At 47.9% G+C, this 14,547-nt stretch overlaps 1 protein-coding gene across 2 annotated transcripts in view; it reads right to left on the bottom strand.

Moving 5' to 3' along the window:
* Positions 1-14,547, bottom strand: part of TBL1X (transducin beta like 1 X-linked) — a 234,530-nt gene that overhangs the window by 145,577 nt on the left and 74,406 nt on the right. For both annotated transcript variants that reach the window (XM_047075875.1, XM_047075874.1), the window contains exon 2: positions 2,821-2,894. The gene's annotated coding sequence lies outside the window, so the exon portion shown is untranslated. The remainder of the gene's footprint in view (positions 1-2,820; positions 2,895-14,547) is intronic.

Raw genomic sequence — 14,547 nt, 5'->3', positions numbered from 1 at the left:
TCTCAAAATCAAACACTAAAAAAACTTTTTCAAAGGCACGAGCTGTTGACACCCACAACTCGATTGCATTGTCCAGGGCCTGAGGCGGAGTGAACGAAGGCAGTCTCCCAAGGCCAGATGCCGTGTATGTAACACTCTCGACGTGACAGAATTGTACACATGGAGAACCCAGCGGCTGCCAGGCGCTGGAGAGGGTGACATAAAGGAGTATCACGAGGAGCGTTCCCGGCGATGGAACGGTTCCGCGTCTGTGTCAGACTCACCAGCGGCTGCACGCACAGGTGTGAGAACATTCCGTACGCGGTCCACGCAAGCACGCACACGCACACAAACGCACAAGCGCACGTGACGACTGGTGAGGTCCACGGACGGCGTGCATCTGAGTCAACAGTGCCAACCCCCATTTCCTCCTGTGAGAGCTCAGGAAGATGCAAGACGGAAGGTGGGGAGAATACTCTGGAACTCACCGTACTGTTTCTCGCAACTTCTTGCCAAGTTGAACGTTAATTCAGAATAGAAGCTTTCAAGATAACTGTCTGATGGATGAACGGATAAACAAAATGTGGTCTATTCATACAACGGAATAGTACTTGGCTATAAAACGGCATGAAGGACAGACACGTGTGACAACACAGGTGAGTGTCGAAAACGGTCTGCTGGGGCGCCTGGGTGGCTCAGTCGGTTGAGCGTCTGACTTCGGCCCAGGTCATGCTCTCTCAGGTTTGTGGGTTCGAGCCCCGCGTCGGGCTGTGTGCTGACAGCTCAGAGCCTGGAGCCTGCTTCGGATGCTGTGTCTCCCTCTCTGTGTGACCCTCCCCCGCTCGCGCTCACTCTCTCTCTCTCTCTCAAAAATAAATAAAACATTAAAAAAATTTTTTTAAAGAAAAAGAAAACAGGGGCGCCTGGGTGGCGCAGTCGGTTAAGCGTCCGACTTCAGCCAGGTCACGATCTCGCGGTCCGTGAGTTCGAGCCCCGCGTCGGGCTCTGGGCTGATGGCTCAGAGCCTGGAGCCTGTTTCCAATTCTGTGTCTCCCTCTCTCTCTGCCCCTCCCCCGTTCATGCTCTGTCTCTCTCTGTCCCAAAAATAAATAAACGTTGAAAAAAAAAAAAAAAATTAAAGAAAAAGAAAACAGTCCGCTGAGTCAGGAGTCAGACACAAAGAACACACCCCACAGGGCTCTCTTCACACCCAGGAACGCGTGAATGCACCGACACAGGAAGTAGCCGGCTGCCTGCCAGGGACACGGGGAGGCGGCAACAGCGAGCGACACTGCGACAACAGTCCATGCAAGCCTCCAGCTACAGGCTGTGGTGCTGGGCGCACAACCCCGGGTATACACCGGAAAACTGCGGAACTGCACGCTTTCGGTGAGTCAACGGTCACCTGTGTGGATTCTCTCGATAAAGGGGTTACCAAGAACCGGCACCATCTGGCACCCAGTAGGTGCTTTTTGAGGTATTTCGTCACAATTTACTGTTCCTTCCTCCCCGTGGGGGGTCACCCCTGGTGTCCTTTCAGGCCACAGGGTGTCCCTCTGATACCGATGGGGTCGCGTTCCACACGTGTGTCCAGGTAGGTACGAGACGGGAGTTCTAGCACTAGAGCAAGTCTCCTCGGAATATTCTGTACGCAGGGGTACGTGCAAAGTTCACGCCCTTTCTGTTCCTCCACCACCCCCTCGATTCCACCAGCCTGATCTATCAACTTTCTCCAATGAAAAGAAATAAGAAAAGAAAGCTTTCCTGTTCCTGGCTCCTCACCTCTGCCCACAGACTTGGTCCCCCATCCAGAACATACTTCTTCAGTCTGCGTCCAAACTCCACCCGTCACCAAGCCCACCTGGAGTCTCCCCTCCAGGAGGAAGGTCCAGCCTTCCTCGGTGCTCTGGCACATGCCGGTACAATTCCTCAGAATTCGCTCAGCAGGGACTGTCTACACCATCCCAGGGCCACCCGTCCACACCATGCCTTTGGGTCGCATCCCCCACTTCATGCACCTGTAATGCTTACCCCCCAGAACAAGACCCATCTCACACCTCTGTGTAGACTCCGCAATACTCCAGAAGGAACAGATCCCAAGCACGGTTCTCCCGGAGGTGAAAGATTTTCCATACAAAGTGCGCTGGAAAGGACCGTCTTGACTCAAGCGGGAATTAGGCCTTCTTGTGAACTGGATGCATTACAGGGGCCAAGATGACAGTTCCAGACCCCACAAGGCCCCGTTCTAAGTGACCGGGGATTCTCTCTGCTCTAACGACAGTCCAGGCAGGGCTCAGAATGAAGGAAATCAGCCCCGCGGGGGCCTACGTCACAGGCCAGGCTGCCTCAGAGTGGTGCCCAAGCAAGGATTTTATGGAAAATGCTGGCTGGTCCTCAAGTAGCCCGTCGGTAGCCCGTCATCTTCCAGACACTTTCTGAGAAGAACAAATAAGACTAGGGAGCGTGTGGCAGACAGAGAGTCAAAAGCCACTGTTTGTTGTAAATCAGCCTTCTAAGGACAAATTAAGTACCTCAAAAGTGTATGCTAGAGAACAGCAGAAACGAGGCTTCTCGCAAAAGCGCACACATTTTAATAACGACCTCCATTTCTGTTTCCTAAAATTTCTGACTTCCAGAAGCTAAACAAAAAAAAAGAAGTGTTATGCAGACATATTTTTTCTGTGCTAGCAAAATCACCTGTTACAAGAAATCCTGAGACATCACCGTTTTCCAATACTCAGAGCCAGTGCAGTACCGTTTCATTTTTAAGCACAGAAAATATGGAGAGGTCGACAGGATATTTATTACATAATAAGCAATCCATTTTACAATTTCACTTACTCAGAGCCAAATGTAGGCAAATCCCTTCTTCCTTCGAGGGTTTATTTTGAGGCCCGCTTTCTGTCTTCGGTTACCTGTTAATGAGAAATACGCAAAGTAAGGCAAAAGCGTCCACGCAGAGACCGCTCGAGGCCAGCAGGTATGTGAATCGGGGCTATTGCAAAACCGGAATACTAACTGTGTCCAATGCCACACAAGAGCCAAGGGTGAATCTTAGGCTCCCTCCCCTCTTTAAAGCACACGATGACACTGTTCACACGGATCCGTTCAAAACGTTCATTATTGCAGAACCAATTACGATCACATCACCAGGGAATTTCAGTAACTGAAAAATCGACTCGGCTCTTACCAGACACGTTCTTCTCTACCCTCCAAAAACAAGCTAAGTGAAAACGCAGGTGTTACTAGGTTTAGCCCAAGTCAGAAAGTTTCTCCTGACAACAACTGCCGTTCGGCCTTGTGGAAGATGGAAACAGCGCTCGGTGCCACTCCGAGGGTCTTAGAGACACATGGGTCTTGTGGGGTGTCCCCAACCTGGCAGTGGAAAGGGGGGAATGTGAGGATGGAACAGCAGGGACAATAAACAAAGCAAATAGACGGCAAGATCATTTCGGATGACAGAACTACGGAAACCCCAGCTGGTGGCGGGACAGAGTCACCAGAGTTCGGGTGGGGCCTGGGGCAGCATTCTTGGAGGAGGGAGCACGTGAGCGCGGGTGAGGGAGGCCAGGCTGCAGACACAGCAAGTGCAAATGTCCCGTGGTGAGAATGATCTCCAAGAGGGAGGAAGTCTGGCAGGCTGGGCACCAGAGGTTAAGTAATAACAGGTCCCAAGTCCCAGAGGGCTCTGCAGCCCATGGAAAGGAAACTGATCTGGGGCGCCTGGGTGGTTCAGTTGATTAAGCATCCAAGGCTCGGTTTCAGCTCAGTTCATGATCTCCTGGTTCGTGAGATCGAGCCCTGCATCAGGCTCTGCACGGGTAGTGTAAAGTCCGCTTAGGATTCTCTGCCTTTCTCTCTGCCCCTCCCTCACTCGTTCTCTCTCTCAAAATAAGACACGTTAAAAAAAAGAAAGAAATTGATCCTACACAAGCTCCACTACGCCTTATTCTTCAGCCAGCACCAGGCTTCATGAGAAAAGAAAATCTGACCCTCCTGCTATTTAAAAAACTCTCCGGGGGCTCCTGTCGCGCCTAGAACGAACTCCAGAGAAGCTCCTGATCAGCAGAGCCGCTCGTGGCCGGCACCGTGCTGGCAGGAAAGATGATCGTGAAACGGAGAGAGTGTGTCGGGTTCGAAGACATTCTGACCTAGAGGACGCGCGAGGGGGAGGGGGGGAAGCATGCATGATGGGGACTGGGGACGGGACAAAAGAACCCAGCATGACTTCCGGGTTCAGGGTTTGGGCCACAACTTGGAAGGCGGTACCACTTCCTGGGACGCAGGACCGAGGAGAGGAAAATGGAGACTTTCTGTGTGTGACGCGGTGAAATGCTATTCCGTCTCTCAGTGGACTGTGAACGAGGTAGTTAAGCACACCCCCCCCCCCCCCCCCCCCGAGCAAGCAGGAGACATCACAGTTGCAGAGTTAAGTCTGGAACTCATCCCACGACCATGACCTTCAAAACCTATGGGCCTGAATGGGAGTGCCCCAAACAGGGTTTCTCGCCCCGGGCACCGCGGTCATTGTGGGTCAGGTCACTGTTGTTGGGGCTGCTCTGTGCCCTGAGCCGCACGCCTGGGCTCCCCGCGTCCGATGCAGGTGGCAATCCACACGCCCCGCCCCCTCTGCTGTGCTAACCCAAGCTGACCCTGGCTGTTACCAGGCGTCCCCCCGGAGGGCACAAGTGCCCTGCTGAGAACCACTGGTCTACAGACCGCACGGTGTGGATGGAACCCTGACAGAAGGAGCTGTCAGTGAGAGACGAGAGTGCAGAGAACTAGGAGGAAATCTTGGGCGGTGTGGGGTCCCTGGCGTCTAGGGACAGACCGCTCTCAAAAATCATGGAGGGACTAACAAATAACTGCCACTGAGCTGGAGTCCGCTAGGAGGACTGCAGAGGACGGGATGACAAGCAACCACACTGTCTTGTCTGCCCACGCTCGCCCCATGGAAGAAATCCGGAGAGGCTTCCTGGAGGCAGCAAAATCCCTGTTGGCCCAAGAGGCCCGGCGAGGAGGAAAAGAAAAGGGTTGCAGCTTGAGTGGTGCTGGAGGCAACAGCTGCAGGCCAGAGGGCCGTGGGATCACACGCACTCTCGGGGTGCTGGGAAAGCGGATGTGTGTAGCAAGGTGCCAGGACGCCAGAATGGGGCCACCCTGTCCCGCATGGGGAAGAGGGGGCCACTGGGGTAAGGTGGCTCCGCGGATGGCACACTCCCGGGGGCGGGGGGGGGTGACTCCAAAATTCCACGAGCCACACAGTTCTGCCCAAGCAGGAGCCAGGGGCACCCTGGACGAGCCAACCACTTCTCTTTTCCGTTTTCTCCAAGCTTACAAGCGCTCGGGCCCCCGGTGCACGGCGCTCAGAGCCCTTGACTGTGTGAAAATTGCTAACACAACTTGCCAGATGCCTGATCCGTTTTCCTACCCTGTTCTGTCTTCATCCCACAGTATTACTGTGCGCACACATTGTACTGAAAGAGGGAGAAGGGGAGTGGGGAAGGAAAGTTGGGGGGGGGGGAAGAAGGGCAGATTTACAGGTCTCACTTTGCTCCTAATTAATTATAAGCAACTCTCCCTGGACCACAGATTCCTCGGCTGTGAAATGAGGGCATTAAATTATTTATGAGGTTTTATCCACATCAAAAAATCTGAGGAACCATTTTCCTGTTGACTTCCTTTGTAAATTCTCAGGGAAAACACTTGCAAAGAACTGAACCAAGAGCGTTGCACAGGGATGCTGGAGGAGGGGGGGGGGATGCACAGGGGGGAAGAATGTGTGTGTCTGTCTATCCCGCAGCCAACTGACCACAGAAATACATCCAAAGGCTGCCATATTGTCCCAAAGTTGCCATAATGATTAACATTTGCACCCCAGAGAAATTCAAGTTGTGCCATCGGGAAAACAATGCAAAAAATGTCAACTATGTTTTCAGAGGCCACTGAGCATGACAAAGAAGCTGCCATTTCCTCCTGAGCCCTTTCTTTTTTTAGTGAGCCCTGAGTTAACCGGGCCGAGAGCCAGGGGCTAAGCCGGGCGCTGGCAGGAGGAACCAGAGAATTGCGAACACTTCATTTGCTACGGGGTTCAAGTTCTGTGTAACGAAGCTGTTGTTTCCTGAATTACTGATACCGAATAGCATTTTTATGTATTGCCACAAATTCATTCAGTAACAGTTTTTAAATCCTTTAAAGCAGTGGTTCTCAAACGGGGCTGTCTCCCACGGGACACTGGGCATTTCTAGCTGTTGAGACCGGAGGAAGAATGTTAGTACCATCTAGTAAAGCACTCGGGATAGCCCTTCTTAGCAAAGAATTATCTGGCTGAAATATCAATCCTGCCAAGGCTGACCACACTAAGATTTCTCTAATTTTATAGCAGATACATCCTATATACTTCCATGTTCCAAAGCATTTTTATCCCTTTCAAAATAATGCATGTACACTATTTTATGTTTTTTTTATAACAACCCTCATAATCCACTCCAAATTGGCCTGTTTAAAAAAAATTTCTTTATTTTGAGGGGGGAAGAGGGGCAGAGAGAGAGAGAGGAGAGACAGAATCTGCTGCCAACGCAGAGCCCAATACGGGGCTCAAACTCACGAGAATATGACCTGAGCCTAGATCAAGAATCACATGCCTACCCGACCAAGCCACCCAGGTGCCCCGACATGTACATTGTTTTAAAAAATAAAATACAGGTGAGGCAAAAGGCTCCTCTCTTTACTTCCAAGTTTTTTATAGTGCCATCTATCCCCAATTCTACTTCCCAAAGCAACCACTTTCAAATCTTGAACTGTTGGAATTACTGGCAGTGATCCTTAGTATGACTTCCCTGTTTCTAAAAGACATGCTTATAATATTTCCTATCAGCTTCAGATAATATTTATTTGATTTTCTGAAATACACATAAGGATTTTGGTTTTTTTAAATCCCCACCCTCAATTCTCTGCTTACCTGCCCACATTTTCCCAATAGTGTCATAGTTTTTGGTTAAATGTGTATTTGACAGATATTACTTTGACAATGGAATGGGCACTCCCAAACAAGCAGTATGGTATGATTACAATTCCTTTCTTATGCAAACCTTTTGTTTTCCTGGAGTTACTAATTGTGTTTGTTTTTATTTTCTTAGTTTCCTTTCTTTTTTTTTTTTTTTCTTTGTATCCTTTGGTAATTCTTCCAGTACTGTCCACAGTCTTTTGATTGTTTTTCACATGATCAAAATTCTTAGATAATCTGTCACCTCTATGTGTTTCCTCCTCAATCATCCCTATATCTCCCAAATACACATCAGACCTTCTGAAATGTCTTGCCTCTGCTCCAGTCTGTAATTGTCAGCATCAGGCCTGCTATATAGACTTCATGCCTTGAAACCATAACAACATCTTGAGAATACACTGTATCTCTTTCTGTTTCTAGGATCCCAACTCTGTCCAGTTTTAGGTTTACTCTCTCATTTTGGCCGGACACATTCTCTAGATTTCAGGGAAATGACGTGTAAAAACTAAATGTTACCTATATCCTGAATATGTATAAATATCTTTATTCTACCCTTAATTAACAGCTCGTGAAGAGAGGACTTCAAAATTCTTTAAAAAAATTTTTTAATGTTTATTTATTTTTTTGAGAGAGAGAGAGAAGAGGACAGAGTGCAAGCAGGAGAGGAGCAGAGAGAAAGGGAAACACAGAATCCAAAGCAGGCTCCAGGCTCCAAGCTGTCATGACAGCACAGAGTCCGACATGGGGGCTCGAACCCACAGACCACGAGATCATGACCTGGGACCAAGTCGGGCACTTAACGGACTGAGCCACCCAGGCATCCCATGACTTCAAAATTTGAGTGAACATTATCTGCACAGAATTCTATGCTCAGGCTCTTTTCTTTCCTCTTTTTTTTAATGTTTATTTATTTTTGACAGAGACAGTGAGAGTACGAGTCGGGGAGGAGCCAAGAGACAGGGAGACAGAGGATCCCAAGCAGGTTCTGCCCTGACAGCAGAGAGCCCAATGTAGGGCTGGAGCTCACAAACCGTGAGATCATGACCTGAGCTCAAGTCGGACATCTAACCAACTGAGCCACCCAGGTGCCCTGCTCAGTCTCTTTTCTATCTTCCAGTGTTGTCATTAAGAAATCTGATATCATTTTGATTCTAGATCCTTCACATGACTTTTAAATCCAGGATACTGCTTAGATACTGCCTTTACCTCTAATATTCCAAGATGACATGACAATTAGCTTTCATGTAATAATTTTTTTTATGTGCTTAATTTTTAAATTCAAAAAAAAATTTTTTTTTAATGTTTGCTTATTTTTGAGGCAGAGAGAAACAGAGCATGAACAGGGGAGGGTCAGAAAGAGAGGGACACAGAATCTGAAGCAGGCTCCAGGATCTGAGCTGTCAGCACAGAGCCTGACATGGGGCTCGAACTCACAGACCGTGAGATCATGACCCGAGCTGAAGTTGGAAGCTCAACAGACTGAGCCACCGAGGCGCCCCTCTATGTGCTTAATTTTGATTCTCTTTTCTAGTAACCTGGTGTGAAATCGTATTTTTTTTTCCACACTCTCTTCCTTGGAATACCTTTAGGCAAAAATCTGAATAACCATCTCTCGTCTCTGTAATAGAACTTTCCGCGCCCTGGCTTCACTGACCAATAAGGTATTCATTAGCTGCATGTAGATACTAAGCACTTGAAATGTTTGGCTAGTGTGTCTGAGGAACTGACATTTAAATTTTATTAATTTTGGGACACCTGCGTGGGATGCCTGGGGTGGCTCAGTTGGTTAAGCATCCGACTTTGGCTCAGGTCATGATCTCACGGTTCATGGGTTCGAGCCCCTCATCGGGCTCTGTGCTGACAGCTGGAAGCCTGGAGACTGTTCCAATTCTCTGTCTCCCTCTCTCTCTGCCCCTCCCCCCACTCGCATTCTGACTCTCTCTCTCACAAATAAACATTTAAAAGTTTTTTTTAAAAGTTAAGTTTTTTTAAATTTTTAATTAAAGTACAAATAGTCACATGTGGCCAGTGGTTACCATATTAACACAAATCTAAAGACTGTGACAAATGGGGAGATGGGGGGATGACAAAGGAGAAGCAGTCAGTGCCTTCAGCACCAACTCTAAGATGATATTAACCATGAGTTCAGAAGAAGGAACTGAGGGGAGCCGAGGTGGCTCAGCTGGTGAAGCATCCGACTCCTGACTTTGGCTTGAGTCATGAACTCCTGATTCGTGAGTTCGAGCCCTACCTCAGGCTCCACACTGACCGTGCGGAGCCTGCTTGGGATTCTCTCCCCTCCTGTCTCTGCCCACTCCCCCCTCAAAATAAGTAAATAAACTTAAAATAGGAGGAGGTGGAGGAGGAGAAATCGGGTATAATTTCTACATCCTCGCCATTACTATTTTCACTATGAAGTTCCTCATGGTCTCCTTCTTCATGAGAACACAAGCACCCTACACTACTTCTGTACAGGAGGGGGTCTAGGGGACAGAACTAAAGAAGCATACCAGAACATTCTCTGGGCTCTCATTCATTCATTTACTCATTCAACAAATACCACAAACATCACAAACTGTTATCCAGACATTCTATTAACAATGACCATGAGGGGTGCCTGGTTGGCTCAGTTGGATAAACGTCCGACTTCAGCTCAGGTCATGATCTCACGGTTCGTGGGTTCAAGCCTCACGTCAGGCTCTGTGCTGACAGCTCAGAGACTGGAGCCTGCTTGGGATTCTGTGTCTCCCCCTCTCTCTGCCCCTCCCCCCTGATGCTCTGTCTCTCAAAAATGAATAAACGTTAAAAAACATTTAAAAACAACAACACAATGACCACGACAGAAAACAGAACCGCAAAAACCAAAACGAAACCCAAACTGCAAAAGTCCCGAGCACCCAAGACAAACCCAATGAAGCCGTTGTTTCATCTCCATCACTGGGACCCATTTTCTTTACAGCTCAGAGCCCACAATACAGCAGGCCTGTAACAGGTGTGCACTGGAAACGAATTAAGAGTAGGATCCAAACCAAAAGAAAGTCGTTATGGTTTTTCTCAACTCTCAGGAAAAGCGTGTTAGCACTGTGGGGATCGGGAAATAAATGTTCAGGGAAAATCATTCCTTTTTTATTTAGGGATCAATAGGGAAACACATTTTTTTCCATCTATTCTTTAAATTTTTTTTTTCAACGTTTATTTATTTTTGGGACAGAGAGAGACAGAGCATGAACGGGGGAGGGGCAGAGAGAGAGGAGACACAGAATCGGAAACAGGCTCCAGGCTCCGAGCCGTCAGCCCAGAGCCCGACGCGGGGCTCGAACTCACGGACCGCGAGATCGTGACCTGGCTGAAGTCGGACGCTTAACCGACTGCGCCACCCAGGCGCCCCTCCATCTATTCTTTAGTAAGTCATTTAATATCCCTTTGTTCCTGCAAAACATGACTTTTTATTATGTTGGTAGGGTTTAGAAGTTCAGCGTGAAAGTACCAACTGTTCAAAAAGGAGAAAAACAGACACCAAACTTGATTTCTGTGATTTTCCTTTTCCTTTTTAATCTACTATGATGTTAATAACAAGCCTTTCAGGCTTGTACAACCAACAGAGTCAATGCTTCTCACTCACACTGATGTATCTGGATGCATACGGATAGGCACATGTATCATTCACCCACCACCCCACCCCAACAGAGGCAACCATATGCCGCTCACAACAAACGAAAGGCTCTTTCCTGACTCACACTATGATATACCAAGCAGATTTCATACAGAAAGACCCAAATATGGCTTGTCACGTGAAAATCTGATACAAGGTAATGGCATGACTTGACTGGGCTTATAATTATATAATCTATCTAGAATCTAGAGCCAATAGCAATAGAAAAAAACAAACCCACAGCAAATTTTAATAAGCTATCAGTCGTACAATATTTGCTTCTAAGCAATTATTATTTAAATTAGAACGAGTGATTAAATTTCATTTAGTGGCATGAAACTGATCTGATCTTCAGTGAGAGAAAAATAACCACAACATTTAAAGAAGACATATTAAAGTATTAGGAGAACATGATCTTTCTTACTTAGCAAACTGTCAGTCAACAGCCATCTGAATCCCTCCCCACAGATACAATACTAAACTGTATGAAGACAATCTTCAGGTGACTCTATTCAGTTTTTTGTTTATAGAGGGCATCGTGCATCATGAGGTAGGAAAGAATCCACTGAACCTCTTCCTCATCTCCCAAAGTACTGTCTCCACATTTTGCAGTGAGCACTGAGCATAATTTTAAATGTAATTGTCAGGCGCGTTATCTGTTCACTGAAATTATGATTAAAAGTTTCCGAACATCATACGGCCCTAGTGATCACATTTCAGTTTCTATCATTTGCAAACACCTGCTATCTCCCACTCACCTGGAAAGGTCAACCGTACTGTCTTCAATTTCAGTTAACAATGCTGCAAGCAAATCCTTTTTGTAAAACAATTACGTTCAATTATTTGCTTACATACATACTCCAAAATCTGGGACACCAGTGTCCATGATCTGCTCATTTAAGAACTAAGTATTAAAACACACACACATCCACACATCTGTTTCTGGTCACCAAGCATCGTCCTTTAAGTGTTACCTCCATACTCAGGAGATCAGAAAGATGCCCTACATAAAAATTCACATCAAATCAAGACTAAAAAACCCCAACACTCTTACACAAACATACTGGAGTTTCACTATAATGAAAGAAGGTGGGGGCACCTGGGTGGCTCAGTTGGTTAAGCTTCTGACTCTTGAACTCAGCTCAGGTCATGATCTCACGGTTCGTGAATCGTGGGATCACACGGGGCCTGCTTAGGATTCTTGTTCTTTCTTTCTGACCCTCCCCCACACTCACATGCACACACTCTCTCTCAAAAGAAATAAATGAACGTTTAAGGAAAAAGAAGAAAAAAGCTGAACAACTCTTGTAAAGGTAAACCCCCAAATACCCAACTTTCTAATCCCCATAGAAATCCCCAACTTTCTATGCCCCTTTGGAAACAGACGCCTTCAAAATGATTTTTAAGCCCGAGACTTTTCCAAAAATTGATTTTTTTTAAGTTTTTATTTATTTGAGGAATCTCTACACCCAACACGGGGCTCAGACTCATGATCCTGAGATGGAGAGTCACATGCTAGCCAGGCGGCCAGCCGGACGGCCCTGGAATTTTTAAGTGTCAAATTCAACAGCTGGGAGGAGAGGCCGTTGGGAATTCTGTTGTGGTTTACACTGTGGGTCACTCCTGCCCCCAGCATTTAGACCAGAGGTTTTCTATTGGGGGTGATTATGCCCTCCCCCAAGAGACACTGGCGATGGGCAGAGACATTTTAGGTTGCTGCAACGGGGGAAGAAGGGTTCCTGGCACGTAGTAGGTAGAGACCAGGGGCGCTATTACACATCCTACAACGTACAGGTCAGTCCCTACGACAACCACCTCAAAAAGAACACCACGCCCCCAGCTTCTGCCCGGGCTATGTGCAAGCCCTCCTAACTGGTTTCACACTCCCCAGCTTTGCACCCTTTGAAAGAACCATACATCCAAGTCCAAGTACTGCATCACGGCTAACGTCTCTGCGTCACTCGTGCATGTTACCCTCTCGGCAAGCTCTCCCTGGAACCCAAGCCTGGTCCTCAGACGTGTGTCCTCCAGGCGCATTCCTGTGCTTCCACACCGACAAGTGAGCCAGGCGATTACCAGCACGGACACTGGGGCCAGAGGGCTCCGCGAGAACCGCCCGGCTCCCCGTGCCAGCTGCGTGCAGATCCTGGGGTCGGGAATCCTCGCACCCCAGGTCCTCTTCTGCGCGAGGTGTGTAAGTGAACCCTCATGACGACGTCAGGGGTACACGCCGCGCTTCATACACAAGGAGAGCAGAGAACCCTCCCTGGTACACAGCGGAAACTAGGCAAGTGTTGGCCAAAACTGCCCTTGTCATCGTAGTCCATGCATGATGCAATCAGCTCATAGCCTTGTCACGAAGCAGACGTGTGGCCGCAGATGACGACCCGGGAGTCACGCTAAGATACACGGCATGGCCCCCTGACCTGTGGGAGACTGTCGGCACTAGGGGTGACTAACGGAGGGCAGCCGAGGCACTGAGCTGATCCCAACAAGTTATTCCCAAGCTTTCCTTCTCGTAAATCGAGAAACACCAATTCTCTCTGTGCTAATTCTTAAATTTTTTTTAAATGTTTTATTTATTTCTGAGAGAGAGACAGAGACAGAGCATGAGCAGGGGAGGGGCAGAGAGAGAGGGAGACACAGAATCGGAAGCAGGCTCCCGGCTCCGAGCCGCCAGCACAGAGCCCAATGCGGGGCTCGAACTCACAGACCGCAAGATCATGACCTGAGCCGAAGTCGGACGCTCAACCGACTGAGCCACCCAGGCGCCCCCGTGCTAATTCTTTATACCTGTTTAGTGGCAGACATTGAAGAACTTTTACTTCCATAACCTCATTTTCACTTCCTGCTTTTCGACAAAAGTTATGGAGCACATCCGGGGCCCCAAGGTCCTGTTTTCAATGGAGTTTAGAGGAAACCGCGCACCTTGCTGCCAGAGATAGAAAAAGAATTTCCGCTCCATTCGAGGTAACTTCAAGCCGGAGAATTTGTTTTTTTAAATGGTGTGAGTTTTTTCCCAGGACGATCAAGTGATTCCAGAGTGCTAATTGTTACGAATCTTTCTTTCATAAAGTGATTTTACACAAGTTTAATTTTCAGACTTGAAAGACCTAGAAAGCTTGACCTCGGGTCCGCTGGCCAGCTGCTTTTGACCGAGCCTCCCTCACACTAAATTTAGAAATATGCTCTGCCCGATGCATTTCAGCGGGAAGCAGCCAGATTAAAATAAGATGCTACTAACACATGAGAATTCAAAAGCTGTCGTGAGCCAACAACCTCCAAGAAACCACACTGCTCTCATTCATTGAAATACTTAGTAATTCTCCACCCGGAGAAAGAAAAACACTTGAAGTGGGTTCCAAATACGCACAATGGCAAAACTAAAATAATTAACTGGGGGAAATCAGGGCAAACGGAAGGTAATGGCGTGAAGAATGAGCTAGAGCTGACAGATGAGGACGTAGGCAAAGCCTACCAGCAGACACAAGTTTACATCGGTTGCACGGAGCTAAAATCGGTTTCTGGAGTTTCCCAGACATCTATTCAAAGAAACAAGTATGAGTAGATATTTGTATCCCAAAAACGAAGCATGTGCACAATTTCTCCCATGGGCCCCCGAGAGGAAGGAACGCGTGCACTCCGTACAACTCTATTCTCAGTCAGTGGGGTCCAGGAGACGTTTCATCGGGCTGCTTCTTAAAATAATTCTCAATGGGATCTAATCGCACGACACCGAAGCACAGGGAGATAAATAAATCAAGTCTGAGGGGGTACAAACAACATGGCGGTGGTGTGCACGTCTCAGCGCGGCCCGCACGACTCCAAGGACACGTTTTAGACGCGCTCCAAGTCCCAACTGGGCTGCAGGTCCCCTGAGGTCACAGCAACGCACTACGGTATATAGTGA

Source organism: Lynx rufus, unplaced genomic scaffold, assembly GCF_022079265.1.
Source record: "Lynx rufus isolate CCGP_SWC_20201006 ecotype Redwood Valley unplaced genomic scaffold, mLynRuf1.p SCAF_14, whole genome shotgun sequence".
In the NCBI taxonomy this organism is placed as follows: Eukaryota; Metazoa; Chordata; class Mammalia; order Carnivora; family Felidae; genus Lynx; species Lynx rufus.
Note: the sequence above shows the minus strand (reverse complement) of the source record. Positions and strands in the feature narration are given on the sequence as shown.